Here is a 16,230-nt window from a genome sequence, read left to right as displayed (position 1 = left end):
TATTCTTGCCACTTTTCTAAAAAGAAAACAAAATTTTGTAGGTGACATAGAATATTTCAAACATAAAAGCCAAGTCAAAAAGGGTGAGCCTAATAACATATACACCTCTACCCCGATATAACGCGATCTGATATAACACAGTAAAGCAGTGCTCCGGGGGGGGGGGGGGGGGGAGGTAGGGCTGCGCACTGTGGTGGATCAAAGCAAGTTCGATATAACACGGTTTCACCTATAACGCGGTAAGATTTTTTGGCTCCCGAGGACAGCGTTATATCGAGGTAGAGGTGTATTTGTAAAAGCAGCCACATTAGAAAAGAGCCCTTTTAAAAGCCCTTTTATTCCTTGAAGCTACCAGCACTTTTGCATGTGCACAGCTTCATGTATGTATATATTTGCAGGATTAGGGCTTTAATTAGGATTAATTTAATTTCCCCCTTTCCAGATTAAGAGACTCCAGATCAATTAAAAATCACAAGGAGAGAGGACTAATTGGTCCTAGCTGTTGTGATTAATTTGCCTACTGTAAATAGCTGTTTTGATGGATATCCCATTTTCATTATCTCAGTCACTTCCTTTGTCTGCTTTACCTTCTATTACTCTTGCACAAATATGGCAGAGGATTGGGCCCAAATTGTTCAGATGCTGCAGATGGAAATGTTTGAAAAACTATATAGGAGAGACTATCAATGGTCAAGAGGGTTGTTAATCACTTGATGGACAGCCCATTTGATCAATGGAATAGGCAGATTGTACTGTTAAAAATTGCTGCTGATGAATATATATATATATATTAGTAGAATAACTTTGTTTCAATTGTAGAGGATTTTGCAGAATAAAAGTATCCATTTAAATGTTTTGCTTTATGTGGCAGTTCCTAAAGTTTAACTACAAAGCATTTCTTTTCTTGTAAAGGTTTTAAAACCCCAGCTTACAAACAGAATTTGGGCTAAATTGTGCTTCCCTTACCCACTTTAGAAGCCCAGTTGTATTGTTAGTGTTGGTATTTACATAACTTTTAAGCACACAAATAAAAAATTATTTGTCATCAGATATTTAAAAATCAGTCCTTCCTTTATGTGCCTGCAAAGTTTTGGATTCAAAACTCCTCTTTTCCCCACTAAGAGAGGATCTCTCTCCCTCATGCACAGGCATGGGCATCCCCCTTTTCCAGACAGAGAGCATAAACATTTTTATAAGCTACATCTTCCCTAGCTAAATCGCTTCAAAGCGTATTGGGCTCATAGACTGTGTGTGTATACACGCAAGAAAGATTTGGACAGGATAAACACAATCTTGCTTCTATGCAAGATGTATTTTGAAGGCAGGATCTTATAATTGAGATTAGATTAATTATCTATCTGTATTGGTTACCAAGGTTGAATGTATAAGTTTTTCTAAAAAAGGGCATTTATCTTCTGTTATACCTGTCATTTTGTGCAGGCATTTGCAGCCTGGAGGAATCTCATTAAGCACATACAAACCCCACTTGATTTGCTTTGTCTAGAGTCAGGCCTTTAGTCCCCCCCCCTGAATGGGGGATCCCTGCAGGACAGCCCTTAAGCACATGTGGCGTCTTATTCGCTTCAATGGGTCAGCACAAGATTGGGACCTAAAGGTGTCTGCACCTTGGGTTCTGCAAAATTTGACATACACCTTTTGTAAAGCATTTTGAGATCCTTGGATGAAGAGTGATGCCTAAACCCAATGAATTGTTATGCATAGTGTGCACATTCACAGTTATTCTGTATAGCAGCGTTTCTCAAACTGGGGTCCCCGAGGGTACTTCAGGTGTCCATGAGCCCTGCTGATGAACTCCCCCCACTCCTCCTATCCCTGGAGGCTATTGAAGCCAAACCAGGAGATTTTAGGTGCTAAAAGTCTGGCGGCGCAGCAAGGCTAAGGCAGGCTCCCTGCCTGCTCTGGCCCCGTGCTGCTCCTGGAAGCAGCCAGAATGTCCCTGTGGCCCCCGGCGGGAGGTGCCAACTCTGCAGCTCCCATTGGCTGAGAACGTCAGCTAATGGGAGCTGCAGGGGCAGCACGTGGAGATCCCCTGACTCTTCTCTCTGGCAGTGGCTCCTAGGCAGATGTGCCAATTGCTTTCTGGAGCCGCCCAAAGTAAGTGCTGCCCAGCCAGAGCCTGCACCCCTCACCCCTTCCTGCACCCCAACCCCCTGCCTCAACCCAGAGCCTACCTCCCACAGCCCGCACCACTGCTCCGGCCCAAAGTCTGCACCAAACTCCCTCCCAGAGCCCGCACCCCTTCCTGCACCCCAAATCCCTGCCCCAGCCTAGTGGGAGGGTGTGGGGGGGAATGGAGTGAGCGGGGGGCTGGGGCCTTGGGGGAAGGGGTGGAGTCGGGGCAAGGCCTGGCGAATAAGACGCCACATGTGCTCAAGGCCTGGGGCTCAGCAGGGAGGTTTGGGGTTCCCTGAAAGATTTTTTTGTTACATAACTGCATTCAAAAATAAAACAATGTAAAACTTTAGAGCCTACAAGTCCACTCAGTCCTACTTCTTGTTCAGCCAATCACAAGACAAACAAGTTTGTTTACATTTACGGGAGATAATGTTGCTCGCTTCTTATTTACAATGTCACCAGAAAGTGAGAACAGGCGTTTGCATGGCACTTTTGTAGCCAGTATTGCAAGGTATTTATGTGCCAGATATGCTAAAGATTCATATGCCCCTTCATGCTTCAGCCACTGTTGCAGAGGACGTGCTTCCATGCTGATGACGGTCGTTTAAAAAAAATGTGGTAATTAAATTTGTGACTGAACTCCTTGGGGGAGAATGGTGTGTCTCCTGCTCTGTTTTACCCACATTCTGCCATATATTTCATCTTATAGCAGTCTTGGATGATGACCCAGCACATGTTTGTTTTAAGAACACTTTCACTGGAAATTTGACAGAACGCAAAGAAGGTACCAATGTGAGATTTCTAAAGATAACTACATCACTCGACCCGAGGTTTAAGAATCTGAAGTGCCTTCCAAAATCTGAGAGGGACGGGGTATGGAGCATGCTTTCAGAAGTCTTAAAAGAGCAGCACTCCAATGCAGAAACTACAGAATCTGAACCACCAAAAAAGAAAATCAACCTTCTCCTGGTTGCATTTGACTCAGATGATGAACGTGAACATGCGTCGGTCCGCACTGCTTTGGATCGTTATCGAGCAGAACCCATCATCAGCATGGACGCATGTCCTCTGGAATGGTGGTTGAAGCATGAAGGGACATATGAATCTTTAGCGCATCTGTCATGTAAATATCTTTTGATGTCGGCTACAACAGTGCCATGTGAACGCCTATTCTCCCTTTCAGGTGACATTGTAAACAAGAAGCAGGCAGCATTATCTCTTGCAAATGTAAATAAACTTGTTTGTCTTAGCGATTGGCTGAACAAGAAGTAGGACAGAGTGGACTTGTAGGCTCTACAGTTTTACATTGATTTGCTTTTGAATGCAGTTTTTTTTGTACATAATTCTACATTTGTAAGTTCAACTTTCATGGTAAAGAGATTGCATTACAGTACTTGTATGAGGTGAATTGAAAAATACTATTTCTTTTGTTTTTACAGTGCAAATATTTATAATAAAAATAAATATAAAGTGAGCACTGTACACTTTGTATTCTGCATTGTAATTGAAATCAATATATTTGAAAATGTAGAAAACATCCAAAAATATTTAAATAAATGGTATTCTATTATTAACAGTGCAGTTAATTTTTTTAATCGCTTGACAGCCCTACTATTTAGATTTTACAGCAGTGGCAGAGGGTCTTATCCAAGCAGCAGGCAGATCCATGTTGTGTATTAGAAGAAAATCACTGAGAAAATGAATACATTTTAACTTACCTGCTAATGACTTTTCTCTGAGTCCTCCCACACTAGGACCCTTGAGATTTGTCTTTTTCCCCACTGCTCCCTCCACAAGTAAGCACGAGACAGAAAATTACTGAACTGTTGGATGGACGCCATCATTAATTTCCAATTTGTTTTCTGTGTCTCCAGCAAGATCAAGATTATATTAAAAAAACTAATACTTACAAATAATAAAAGAGAAGGCGATCAAAGCAAACTAATCTGATTACTTTAAAGGAATTTTCAGAGAATAATACAGACTTACGTTAGCAATTGGAAGTGTGCAGTTATTAGTCTGCCAAGGTAATTGTCACCATTGACATCAAGTTGCTGACTTAAAAAAGATCTACAGAAATCAACATTTTGACCATCTACGTCAGAAGAGAATGAAGGTCTTAAACATTTATTACATTTTGCTCAATACTGTTAGGAAAGAATAGTCGTTCTCTTCTTAAAGGCAAACTAGGGTATTGTCATGGCTATCAGATTTGGGGTGAAATTCACTGAGTGGTAGAGCACCAGCACTTAAGTATTGCCATGTGGTGTAAAATATACTATTTTTCTTAAGGTCCTTTGGGAGGTCTGTGAGTATGTGAGAGTCAGAACTTTTGTTGAAAAAAAATGGTTGTGGAGAAAAGCTTGAAAAGGTTATCTCCGTGCGCCTTAAAGGCTTGGAAACCTGAAGGCAAATAAAAAGAACCCCATGTATATTAGTATTACTTAAATCTCAGGCAATTTAAAGCAACCTCATGATTTTTTGAGGCCTGATTCATGATTATTGAACATTTGAGGTTGGCAGTACTGTTTGTTACTTATTTTGAGAATTTAAGCCATGTACAGTCATTTTGCTGACTCTCTACAGAAGGGGTGGGATTTCATCCGTTGTGTCCACCTGAAATTTTCTAATACACCCTGACAGTTCATGCAACATGACTTGGAATGGTATGTAAAAAAGGAGGCTTATCATAAGCATCTGTCTAATCTACTGTTTTCATGCTGCCCTTGTGCTTTCAGAAATATTTATCCCAATCTCATTTTTGCCCCTAGTAGCATTCAAACATGTTTATACAACCCTTTTTGGTTTTGCCATTTCCATTCCTCTTATTGCAAATTAAATTAATATAGACACCACTGTACAACTTCAGGCCTTGCCTCTGCAATTGGATCTGTTCCTCTGGGATCTTATCACCCACACCAATCCCCACTGAAGTCAGTGGAGCTCTGCATGTGTCTGCCAGTGCAGACCAGATTGTAAGATTGGGACCTTTTTTATAGTTTTCTCAAGCCATGCTCCAAAACTGTACAGAACTAAGAACAAGAGAGCAGACTGTATATCATATGATTGACAGAAGACGGTGGTGTTAAGGATATTTTATAATTTTTGAACATATTTTTGAACATAACACTAATTATTGCGGAAGAATTAAGTCAACATACATTGTAAGCTCTTTGGGGGCATGGACCATTTTTTTGTTCTGTGTTTGTACAATGACTGGTCCATTACTGGGGTTCATAGTGCAGTAGTATAAATAATGAATAATAATAATAATAATGAGATATGAGGTCAGATGTAAAAAGTCAAATGGATAGAAGGATGAAAAAAGGCTCTTCCCTCAGCAGCTCTAGTATTCTGGGGAAAGCCTTTGTATGGACAGTGTCTGGAGACTGTCTCAGTGAGATAAGGTAGGGAAGTTCCAAGGAGAATTTACAAACAAAGGCCTGCTCCTACCAAGCTGTACACGTGTGTTTGACTTCACTACCATGAATTGTCTCAATGAAATAATAAAACTACTTGTGGTAGTAGATGTAAGCATGTTTGTGAATAGTTTAATTGATTTCAACGAGGCTACTCTTGGTTGTAAAGTCAAACTCATGTGTAAGGTTTTGCAGGACTGGGGCCAGAAAGGGTAGTATAGAACAGTACCCGTAAATGAATCCTCGGAGTTGTCTGAAGATGAGTAATTATGTTATTGTGCTTCTTTGTATGTGAAAAGTGATGGGTAAGTAACATTCTGCAGAGACTGAAGTGCTAGGACATGGCCGGCTTGAAGGAGTTGTTACGCACCTTCACCTCCTTTTGCTTTGTGTTTTGTGTAAGGATTTCATCAGTAGTGAGGCCAAGGCAGTAGCAATGTGCAATGTTCCAGAAGTGGTAAGATATGGTATATGGATGGATTTGTGGGGGGGAAAGCAATACAATTAATAGGTAGGGCACACAGGAGTACTTGTTTCCATTCCTAGCTCTGCTAGTGACTTTCTGACCTAGTATAAACTTAAAAGTTTTATGGGTATAGCTATACCATTATAACAATACTGGCAAAAGCCTCTTAGTGTATATTGGCAAAAAAAAGTACTTTTGCTGGTGTAGCTTGTACTGCTTTGGTGAACAAAATAAGCTAGAACAGCCAATGCTGTATAATTGCATCTCCACTTTTGTTGGCATAGAAATATTGCAGAAAAATCACACCCCTAACTGATGTTGCCATGCCGCAAAAGTTTCTGATGTAGGCCTGGCCTCTGTGTGACTGGGGTAAATGTTTCCCCCCCCCTTCTTTTTCCAGGGGGTATAAGAACCCACAGTGAGCAATATTAGTGCAGAGAACTTCTGAAAATGTTAATCATTTAATCTTTCTTACCTCCTTTGCCTGGCTGCTACTGGGCTTAGTTAAGGTGTATGAAATACTTTGAGCTTGTTGCATGAAAGCCACTAGAAGTCCAAAGTATTTAGTCATTTGATAGGAGTGCAGGGAAAACATGTTGTTTAGTCAGGCTAAAGAAAACTTGGGAAAGGCGATTTATCTTTCACTTCAGGGATCCTATCCTGTCTTAATGATTTGAAGCACCTTTTAGATAATTCAAGGAATGGTGCTTGTATTCAGTACAGTACTGGGAAAGGATATGCGTACCCGCCTTCACAACTGGAAACAAAGCTATCATATATAATATATAGATTTATATAATATATAGAGGGGAAAACAATACCAAGGAGACAGAATAAAATCCATGAAGTTGAAAGAGGAACTTTGGGCCATTACCCCAGCTGATGTTCAATCAGTATTGCTCCAGTGAAATCAGTGGAGCTACACTAATTTACACCAGCTGATGATCTTAAAAAACAAATGTTTAATTGCAAGAACACCCTATTTCTAACAAATATGTATTCAGAGGGGATGTAAGGTTGTGAGAAGAGCAACAAGAGCCAATAAGTAGGATAATTTGTGGCATCTTTTCTATGGACTTTAGAACTTATCACACAGCGATTGAGCAACTGCTTAAATGGATTATGTAACTGCTTATTATCTGTGGGAGGCCATACCATCAAATACTATCCACAGAGGGAAAAGGTGGCTGTGATTACGTGGGAAGCCCCCCAGAACAGCTCAATCTTGTCTAAGCAGCATAATCCAATCAGTACATTTCCAAGCGTCCTCAAATTGTGTGTAGCACAGTTAAAACGTAGGAGGAGCCAGAGCTACAGGATCATAGGTTTGAAGCCATCCATATCTAAAAATGAGAGGATGTTTTTTCTCTCACAAGTTAATACCACTCGAGGCACCACTAGCTCACTATATGCATCCTGCAGAACGTATCAGATAGGCAAATCCTTACATCCATTGGCAAAACTGTATTGATGGTGGGAGGAATATGTTGCCGGGCAGCGACACGTGCATGTGTGAAGTAATTAATCTGAGGGATTTTGATCCATTTCCCCCTGAATTCTTTCTGACCGCACACAGTTTTCTGGTCTTGGTTATTGCCCTTTCAATCAGATAACCTACTGTACAGAATGAAGAGTATGATATAAGGCCATTTCTGAACATACTGATATCGCAGACCCCTTCCATATATCTGTCCCAAGGGGAGAGAGTTTATGTCTTCAAATCCGGCATGTTATTTGTCCTTTTCCCTTCTCTATTGCCTTCAGGTAAGGATTACATTAAAGATGTTTGTATCACAGTGCCGGGGGAGAAGCATCGTGTGTCTCTAAAAACAGGATTGTGGAATGTTGATTTATGCAGATTTGCTTCTAGTCATCTTCTTAAAATTTTAATGTGGTGGTTTTGCCTTTACTTTTGCCTCATTTTTGTCTTGGGAAGGTAGGTTAACACTAGGTCTAGTTCAAGCCATAGAGATGTTAACTTTAACAACAAGTGTTCAGTTGCATGACATGATCGGTTTACACTCTTGCAGAACCATAATTAAAATTTTATTGAACGGTGTAAACCAACATCCAGTTTGGATTTGTAACTGGATAAACATCTGTTCCAAATGTTGCTGCAGTTAGAAACTGGTACCAATTTCTGTGTAAAGTTCCTCTTGACTGGCTGGCTTCAGTACCACTTCGGTAGGAAATGCTTAGCATTTGATAGGGGTCAAGCCCTTGGTTTTCACTGCAATGGAGGTCAATCATTTGGTCAGTGCAAACAAGGTTTTTATGTTGGATCTGTAAGAACAATTATAAAACATAACATGTGCTGTTCTATGCTAGAGTCCACTCCATTAAAATAGAGAGCAACACTGCTTTACAAAAAACTCAAGAGGTGTCAAAGTTTAAATGCATCAATTTCCTTATCTGATGTTTGTGCCATAACACTCGCAAATGGATGGCATTTTTTAAAAATGAAACCAAAACTGTTTGTATATCTGAGTTATTTAGAATTTCCATAATTGCTGTATTGACAGTTCTTTTCAGTTCTGCCTTGAACTGGAAATATCCTTGATCTGTCTGTGTTTTTAACATTTTTGGCTGCTGAGTGACCATTACAAAGCCTGTAACCACAGCTTGCTTTGTGTATTGAGGTCTCAAGTAATCTTACATAAATGCATCAAACCCTCAAGGAATAAAATAGGGCTAGCTGCATGGATTTATCATATGATAACTTAAGAGCAAAATGTAGGCACAGCCAAGAACACTGAACGCTTTTCTGGTTCAGTATACATGATGAGCCGGTATAAATTGTTGAGTTATATTGAAAGATAAATCTAAGTACTAATATTTCCTGTATCATGTGACTCGTGATCTATTTAGAATGTAGGCCTGGGAGTCAGGACTCCCAGGTTCTGTTCACTCTACCACTGACTGACACTTTTGAAATCAGGCCAAAAAGATCCATCCAAATCTATGGGAGCTGTGGATGCCCAGCATCTTCGAAAAGTTAGGCCACTAAACTGTCTGTTCTCAGTTTCCTCATCTATAAAATGGGTATAACAGTACCCACATTTGGACAGCATTTTGTGCTGACATTCTGCACGAGTGGCCCAGGACCAGAATGGCAGGGATATTATGGGTTTGATTGAGGTGCACTGGCAGAGTTGCACAGGGGAGGGTATCATGTCTTAGACCTTTGCTACAGTTGGCTCAAGTCAGCTTGTGACATTAAAGAGACACTGTCAACTTAAATATGGCCCAAAACTTAGGCTTTATACAAGCCAGTTTTTGAAAAACTTAAGAATAATAGAAATGGTTCCACAACTTAAAAGAGAAACAAACAGTAAAAGCAGTTGTTTTAAATATTTAACAGTAGTCCTTGAAACCCAAACATTGCAACACTAAGAACCTAAAAGTGAAATGACACTATGCAAGCTGGGAGAAATGCTAAAAAGTAAACAAAGAGCACAGATAGTGACAAATAACCTGTTTTTTTAAATTTCTTTCACTTTCAGTGATTTAAGATGTTTGTAGTATAAGTAAAGACATTCTTATACAATGTAACAAGCTGACATTCACTTGCAAGTGAGAAATAAACAAACCAAAAAATTAACCTACGTACACAATTTAAATCTGTTCTAGACTCTGGAGAAAAAATCTTCCAAAATGTCTTTTACGTTCTGCTGTCAGCTACATCTGTGCAAATTCACTGAAGTCCATGGATGTGAGCAGAATTTGGGTTCTCACTTTTTTGATCTTCTTAAGCTTAGCGTAGCATGTGTTTGTTTGTTTTTTAATTAATGTTAAGGACACTGGTAATAAAGCTGGTCAGAAAATGTGTTTTTTTTTTTCCCCCTGTGGAAATTTTGGAGGGGATGGTGGGGAAGGTGGAGACATTGTTTTGTCAGTTTTCTACAGAAAAAAATTGCTTTCTGGCAAAAACTTTACCAATTTTTTGGGGGTGAATTCCTAAATATTTCAATTCAGAAATGCTGCCCTGATGGCTCATGGTGGGAGTTGTAGTTTAGATGTCTCATGCTCCCATCCTGCTCTGTATGCTAGGCTACTTCTCCCATGATCCATCACAGACTCTCCTCATGGTGAGTAGGAGAGGCATTTGCCTCATGGTTGTTCCTGGCCCTGATTCACCTATACTGATGCAGAGAGGTTATACCACCACCTTGTGGTCAAAAGGGATGTACAGTAAGAGCAGGCAGATGGTTGGACCCCGGGGAGCAGAGGACTCTGTGAGGACACACTGAATCTTTTTTAGATTACAACATTTGTCCATTACAGACAACATTAGAGAAGCTTTGAAGATTTAAATTTATTTGTTTAGATTTAAGACCTGCTCCCACTGAAGTCAATAGTAAGTCTCCCTTGGTATTGAGCAGGAGAAGGACAGGGCCTTCAGTGTAACTAGAGTTTTAGAAATTCTGTGTCAAAGAATTGGAAGAAGGTCTCTGAATGGAGACAGCAGCGGATATTTTTTTTCAGTCAAAAGGAACTCTGCCAAAAGAAGTTATGACCTCACAAGCTAGAAGGTCATTGCATCTTGCGCCAGTTCTCTGAAGACCTTGATTCCCAGAAATATGCCGATAGTCTCAGATGATGACTAAGGGTACGTCTATACTTACCCGCTGGTTCGGCGGCAAGCAATTGATCTTCTTGTCGAGACGCGATAAATCGATCCCGGAAGTGCTTGCCGTCAACGCCGGTAATCCTGCTCCGCGAGAGGAGTAGGCGGAGTCGACGGGGGAGCCTGCCTGCCGCGTGTGGACCCGCGGTAAGTACCTTTAAGTTCGAACTAAGATACTTCGACTTCAGCTACATTATTCATGTAGCTGAAGTTGCGTATCTTAGTTCGAACTGGAGGCTTAGTGTGGACCAGCCCTCTGATTTAGATTCTTCATGAGAGACAGTGTCTCCAGTTGATGAATAAACATCAGAATAATCAAAACTGCTTATGGTGGATGGTATAATCTCATATTGCTGTACATCATCTAATCCGCTTCTCTGATACTGTAAGAATTACCCCTATTGTGTATTTCCTGATCCCTTGTTCGGGTTGGTTTAAAAAAAGGTCTAAAACTATGTGGCTTGCATAATTTGTCTTGGGCAGGGACTTCCATAGAACTGAACAGAATACACTGGCCGTTAGGTTAGATTTACTTTTCATTAGTTGCATTACTCCTAGTTGTGTCACTCTCGACCCAGCCACACCAGTGAGTCCGGATGCACAGAGGTGGTGATAGAAAGGAAGGTGGAAAGGGAATAAGTGTTTGTTGTACCAATAAAGATGCAAAGATACTGTGAGGGTTTACGCCCCTCCTTACAGGGCAGCACGGCCTAGTGGCCAGAGTCCATATAACCGCCCTTAGTTGCAGGGCAGCACGGCCTAGTGGCCAGAGTCCATATAACCACCCCTGGTTGCAGGGCAGCACGGCCTAATGGCCAAAGTCCATATAAGTGCCCCTGGTTGCAGGGCAGCACGGCCTAATGGCCAAAGTCCATATAAGCGCCCCTGGTTGCAGGGCAGTAGGACCTTACTACTGGCTCAGCGAGGGGGTCCTACCGAAACACGCTGAGGCTTAACGGGGTCAAGGTACCAGTCCATCACCTCCCCCGGGTCGCTCCTTACCGGCTGGGGAGTTGGGGTCTCCCACGGATCCCAGGGTTCTCCGTGAGTCTCCGGATCCGTCGCCTCCTCTGGTTCCTCCTGCAGTAGGGGTTCGTGCCGGCCTATAAAAGCCTCTGTTCCTGGCAGCTTCAAGAGCGTCGGCTGGTCCTCTGCAGGAGCTTCCCAGTTAGGTCCTTCCCCTGCGGCCGCCAGCCCCGACTGGGCTGCGTTCCCTCCTTTTATACTCCGTGAGCATCTGGAGCATGCCCAGTACGAACGGGGCGGGACTTCCTCTGTCAGAGCTACTGGTCTAACGTCGCTGGGGCCAGTGCGGGGCGGGGCTGCCCCGTCACGCACCCTCCCCCTTAAGAGGGACCCCTCTGGTTGGTCCGCCCCCTCCTCCCCCTGTCTGGAAAAGAAGTCCGCATTAGCGTGTGCCTTACCCGGGCGATGAAATACGCGGACGTCATAGGGTTGCAGTGAGAGGTACCAACGTAGTATCCGGGGGTTCACGTCCTTCATACTATTTATCCCGCGTAAGGGGGCGTGGTCTGTAATCAGCCTGAAGTTATTCCCCAACAGATAATAATGTAGGGCGTCGATGGCCCATCTCATTGCCAGGGCTTCTCTCTCTATTGTGGAGTACCGTTGTTCCCGGGGGAACAGTTTACGGCTTAAATACAGTATTGGGTGTTCTTCCCTGTCTAACTCCTGGGAGAGTACGGCCCCCAGGCCTACTTCCGAGGCATCTGTCTGAAGTATAAATTCTTTTGAAAAATCTGGGTGTCGCAGGACCGGTTCATGAGTGAGTCGTTCTTTCAGAGCTTCGAAAGCTTTATTACACTCTTCCGACCACTGCACTTGTCAAGGCTGTGAGTTCTTTGTAAGGTCCGACAGGGGGGCAGCTATGGATGCAAAGTCTGGCACGAAGCGACGGTAATATCCAGCTAGGCCCCAAAACTGGCGCACTTGCTGCTTCTTCTTGGGGACGGGTACATCTCTGAGGGCTTGCACTTTGCTGATTAGAGGCGTCAGTTTCCCACCCCCTACCGTATATCCGAGGTAGGTTACCTCCTCTTTCCCGAGGTGACACTTCGCCGGGTTGGCTGTAAGGCTGGCTGATCGAAGGGCCTGCAACACCCCAGCCAGATGGCATAGGTGGTCCTCCCAGTTGTCGCTATAGACTACGATGTCGTCTATATACGCCGCCGCATACTGGTCGTGGGGCTGTAAGACCTTATTCATCAACTGTTGGAATGTAGCCGCGGCTCCGTGTAGCCCGAATGGCATCGTTATAAATTGGAAGAGGCCGAACGGGGTTGAGAAGGCAGTCTTCTCCCGGGAGTTTGGGGTGAGGGGGATCTGCCAGTATCCCTTGGTTAGGTCTAAGGTTGATAAGTACCTCGCTCCCCCGAGCCGCTCCAACAATTCATCCACCCGCAGCATCGACTTTTCGGAAGTCAATACAAAAACGGGTAGTCCCGTCAGGCTTTGGGACTAAGACGATGGGGCTGCGCCACTCACTCTTTGATTCCTCCACAACCCCCATCTCCAGCATGGTCTCCAGCTCCTTTCGGACGGTGTCCCACATCTTCCGGGGTAACGGCCGGTGGTGGTCTCTTACCTTCGGACCCGGAGTGTTTGCTATATGATGGCTCGTCAGAGCAGTTCGCCCAGGGTGGGCGGATAAAACATTGGGGAACTCCCCTGTCAATTGCTGTATTTGCTCTCTCTGTATAGGGGTGAGGCCCACCCCTAATGTCACTGGCCTCGGGTCCGGGGGGTCCCCTACTAGGGGTCCAAGTTCTGATTCCGGGGTGGATGGGCCGATGAGCAGGGCTTTCCTGATCTTCCAGGCCTTCAGAAGATTTACGTGGTATATGCACTTTTCCCTCCATCACACCGGTAGCCGGACCTCGTAGTCTAGTGGTCCAATCCTCCGGATTACCTCGTAGGATCCCTGCCATTTGGCTAGCAGTTTTGATTCGGCCGACAGCAACAAAAGCAACACCCGATCCCCGGGACCGAAACTCCGTCCCCTAGTTCCTCGGTTGTAGAGGCGTTCTTGGTTCGCTTGTGCCTGTATCAGGTTCTCCCGGGCGAACGCACCTAGCGTTCATAGCCGTTCTCGGAGTTGCAACACGTATTGGGTGGTCCCGAGGACTTGGGTCTCCTGGGCTTCCCATTCCTCCTTCAGGAGGTCCAGGATCCCCCGGGGCTGCCTGCCATACAGGAGTTCAAAGGGTGAAAATCCCGTCGATGCCTGGGGTACCTCCCTGATGGCGAACAGCAGGGCTGGCAACAGGGTGTCCCAATGCGTAGGGTCCTCCTCCACAAACTTCCTTAACATGGATTTGAGTGTACCATTGAAACGTTCCACCAGGCCGTCTGTCTGGGGATGATAGACAGACGTCCGGAGGGTTCGTATATGGAGGAGGCGGCACAATTCCGCTATCAGTTTAGAGGACACGTTCGTGCCCTGATCCGTCAGGATTTCCGCCGGTATCCCGACTCTAGCAAAAATCTTCACTAGTTCGGTAGCGATCGCTGGCGCTGTGGCCGTCCTCAGGGGTACGGCTTCAGGGTAACGCGTCGCGTAATCCACTACCACTAGGATGAAGCGATTTCCTGTCTTACTTCTGTCCAGGGGTCTGACCAGGTCCATCCCAATCCTTTCAAATGGTATGCCGACGACTGGCATAGGGATCAGGGGTACCCGGGCCACACCTTTTGGTCCTGCCAGTTGGCATTCTGGGCAAGACGCGCAGTAGTTTCGCACCTCCCGGTGTATGCCAGGCCAGAAGAACCGACAAGCTATCCTCTGGAGGGTCTTCTCCCGCCCCAGGTGCCCAGCCCAGGGGTTAGCGTGGGCTAGACGTAGGAGGCTTTGTCGCAGCCTTCGAGGGACCAATAGCTGGCGGAATGTCTCCTGGGCCTGCGGTTCCTGTACTACCCAGTACAGGCGATCTTGCCATATCTCAAAGCGTGGACCCTGTGGGGGCTCAGGGGTCGAGCCTTCGTCGGGACCGGGGCTGGTGGCCTGTTCCCAGGCCCTACTTAGGGTCGGGTCCTCTCTCTGTTCTTGCACAAAGTCCACATCCCGGTCAAGTTCCATTTGAGCATCCTCGACTGACCGGGCCCTTACAGGGGGGTTGGTCATGGGCGGGTTCTCCCGGAGCCGATGTCCCTTCTCCGGGGTCATCCCGTGGCGTGCATCCAACCAGCCCCACTCATGGGGGCCTCAACCCGTCGGCTCATGGGTCGGGTGGTTGGTACCTCTGGAGAATCTCCCCGAAGCCCGGCCAGTCTCGTCCCAAGACTACCGGGTAGGCCAATCTGGGGGCCACGCCCACGCAAAGGCCCCCCGCCCGGTGGCAGACTTCTATCTTCGCCCAGGCCAAGGGGTAAGGGCGGATGTCCCCATGTACACACTGTAGATGTATCTGGGTGTCAGAGAGTTTGAGGTTGGGGAGCAGCCCCTCATGTATGAGGGTCTGGCTGCACCCCGAGTCCACGAGGGCATTGGTGAGGATCCCCTCGACCCGGATGGGGACCACGAGCTTTCCCAGTCCTCTCTTACGGGCCCTTCTTCCGGCGACCCAGGCTTGTCCATAATTGCAGTCCATAAACAGGCAATCCCACCGAAAGTGCCTCTTGTCCTCACTCCCAGCACCCCTCTCGGACCGCGGCGGGTCCCGGGCCTCCACCAGGTGGGCTCCCTCTCTCTCGTGGGAGCGGGTCCCTGTGGGTCGTTACCCGGGCTGCCCTGTGTCTGGGCTCTGGACTGGGGAGCTTCAGGGTCACGGAACGGGCGCCGGACGGTGGCTCCTGAGCCCCTGCTCTCTGGGGATTCCCTTTGCCCAGTCCGCCCCGTTGTCCGTAGCTTTCTGCTGTCCGGGGTGTCGCTTCAGTCCCCTCAGCGGACAAGTAATCTTCCATCAAGGTCACTGCCGCTGAGAGGGTTGCCGGTCGGTGTCGGCGTACCCAGGCCCTTCCTCCCGGGGGCAGGATCTGGGTAAACTGCTCCAGCGCCACCATCTCCGCTACCTGGGGTCCGGTTAAGCCTTCTGGGTTCAGCCACCTCCAACAATGGTCCCGTATCCGTTGGGCCACAGCCCGGGGCCGGGCCCCAGGAGGGTACTGTTCTTTGCGGAGGCGTTGGCGATAGGTCTCCGGACTAATGCCGGTGTGGTCCAATATGGCCGCCTTCACCCGGGTGTATTCTAGGGCCTCCCGGGGGTCGAGGCTACGGTAGGCGGCCTGGGCCTGTCCCGTCAAATAGGGAGCTAATAAAGTGGCCCAGTGCTCGGGGGGACTCCTGGCGGCGGTCGCCACCCATTCGAAGGTCACCAGGAATGCCTCTGGGTCATCCTCTGGCCCCATCTTAGTGAGGCGTACCGGCAACTCCCCTACATTCTCCCTGGGTCCGGGTCCGGCAGGTACGGGGGTTGTGGCTCCTGCCGGGTGTAGCAATGTGGGCATCTGCTGCACCAGGCGTTCTTGTTGCGCCTGCTGTTGGATCGCCAAGTCCCGGAGGAGCTGCTGCTGATGCTCTTGATGCTGGGATATCAGCAGCTGCTGCTGGCTGGCCATCTGCTGCA

The sequence above is a fragment of the Emys orbicularis genome, chromosome 5 (genome assembly GCF_028017835.1).
Source record: "Emys orbicularis isolate rEmyOrb1 chromosome 5, rEmyOrb1.hap1, whole genome shotgun sequence".
Taxonomy (NCBI): domain Eukaryota; kingdom Metazoa; phylum Chordata; order Testudines; family Emydidae; genus Emys; species Emys orbicularis.
This window is presented reverse-complemented; position numbering follows the sequence as displayed.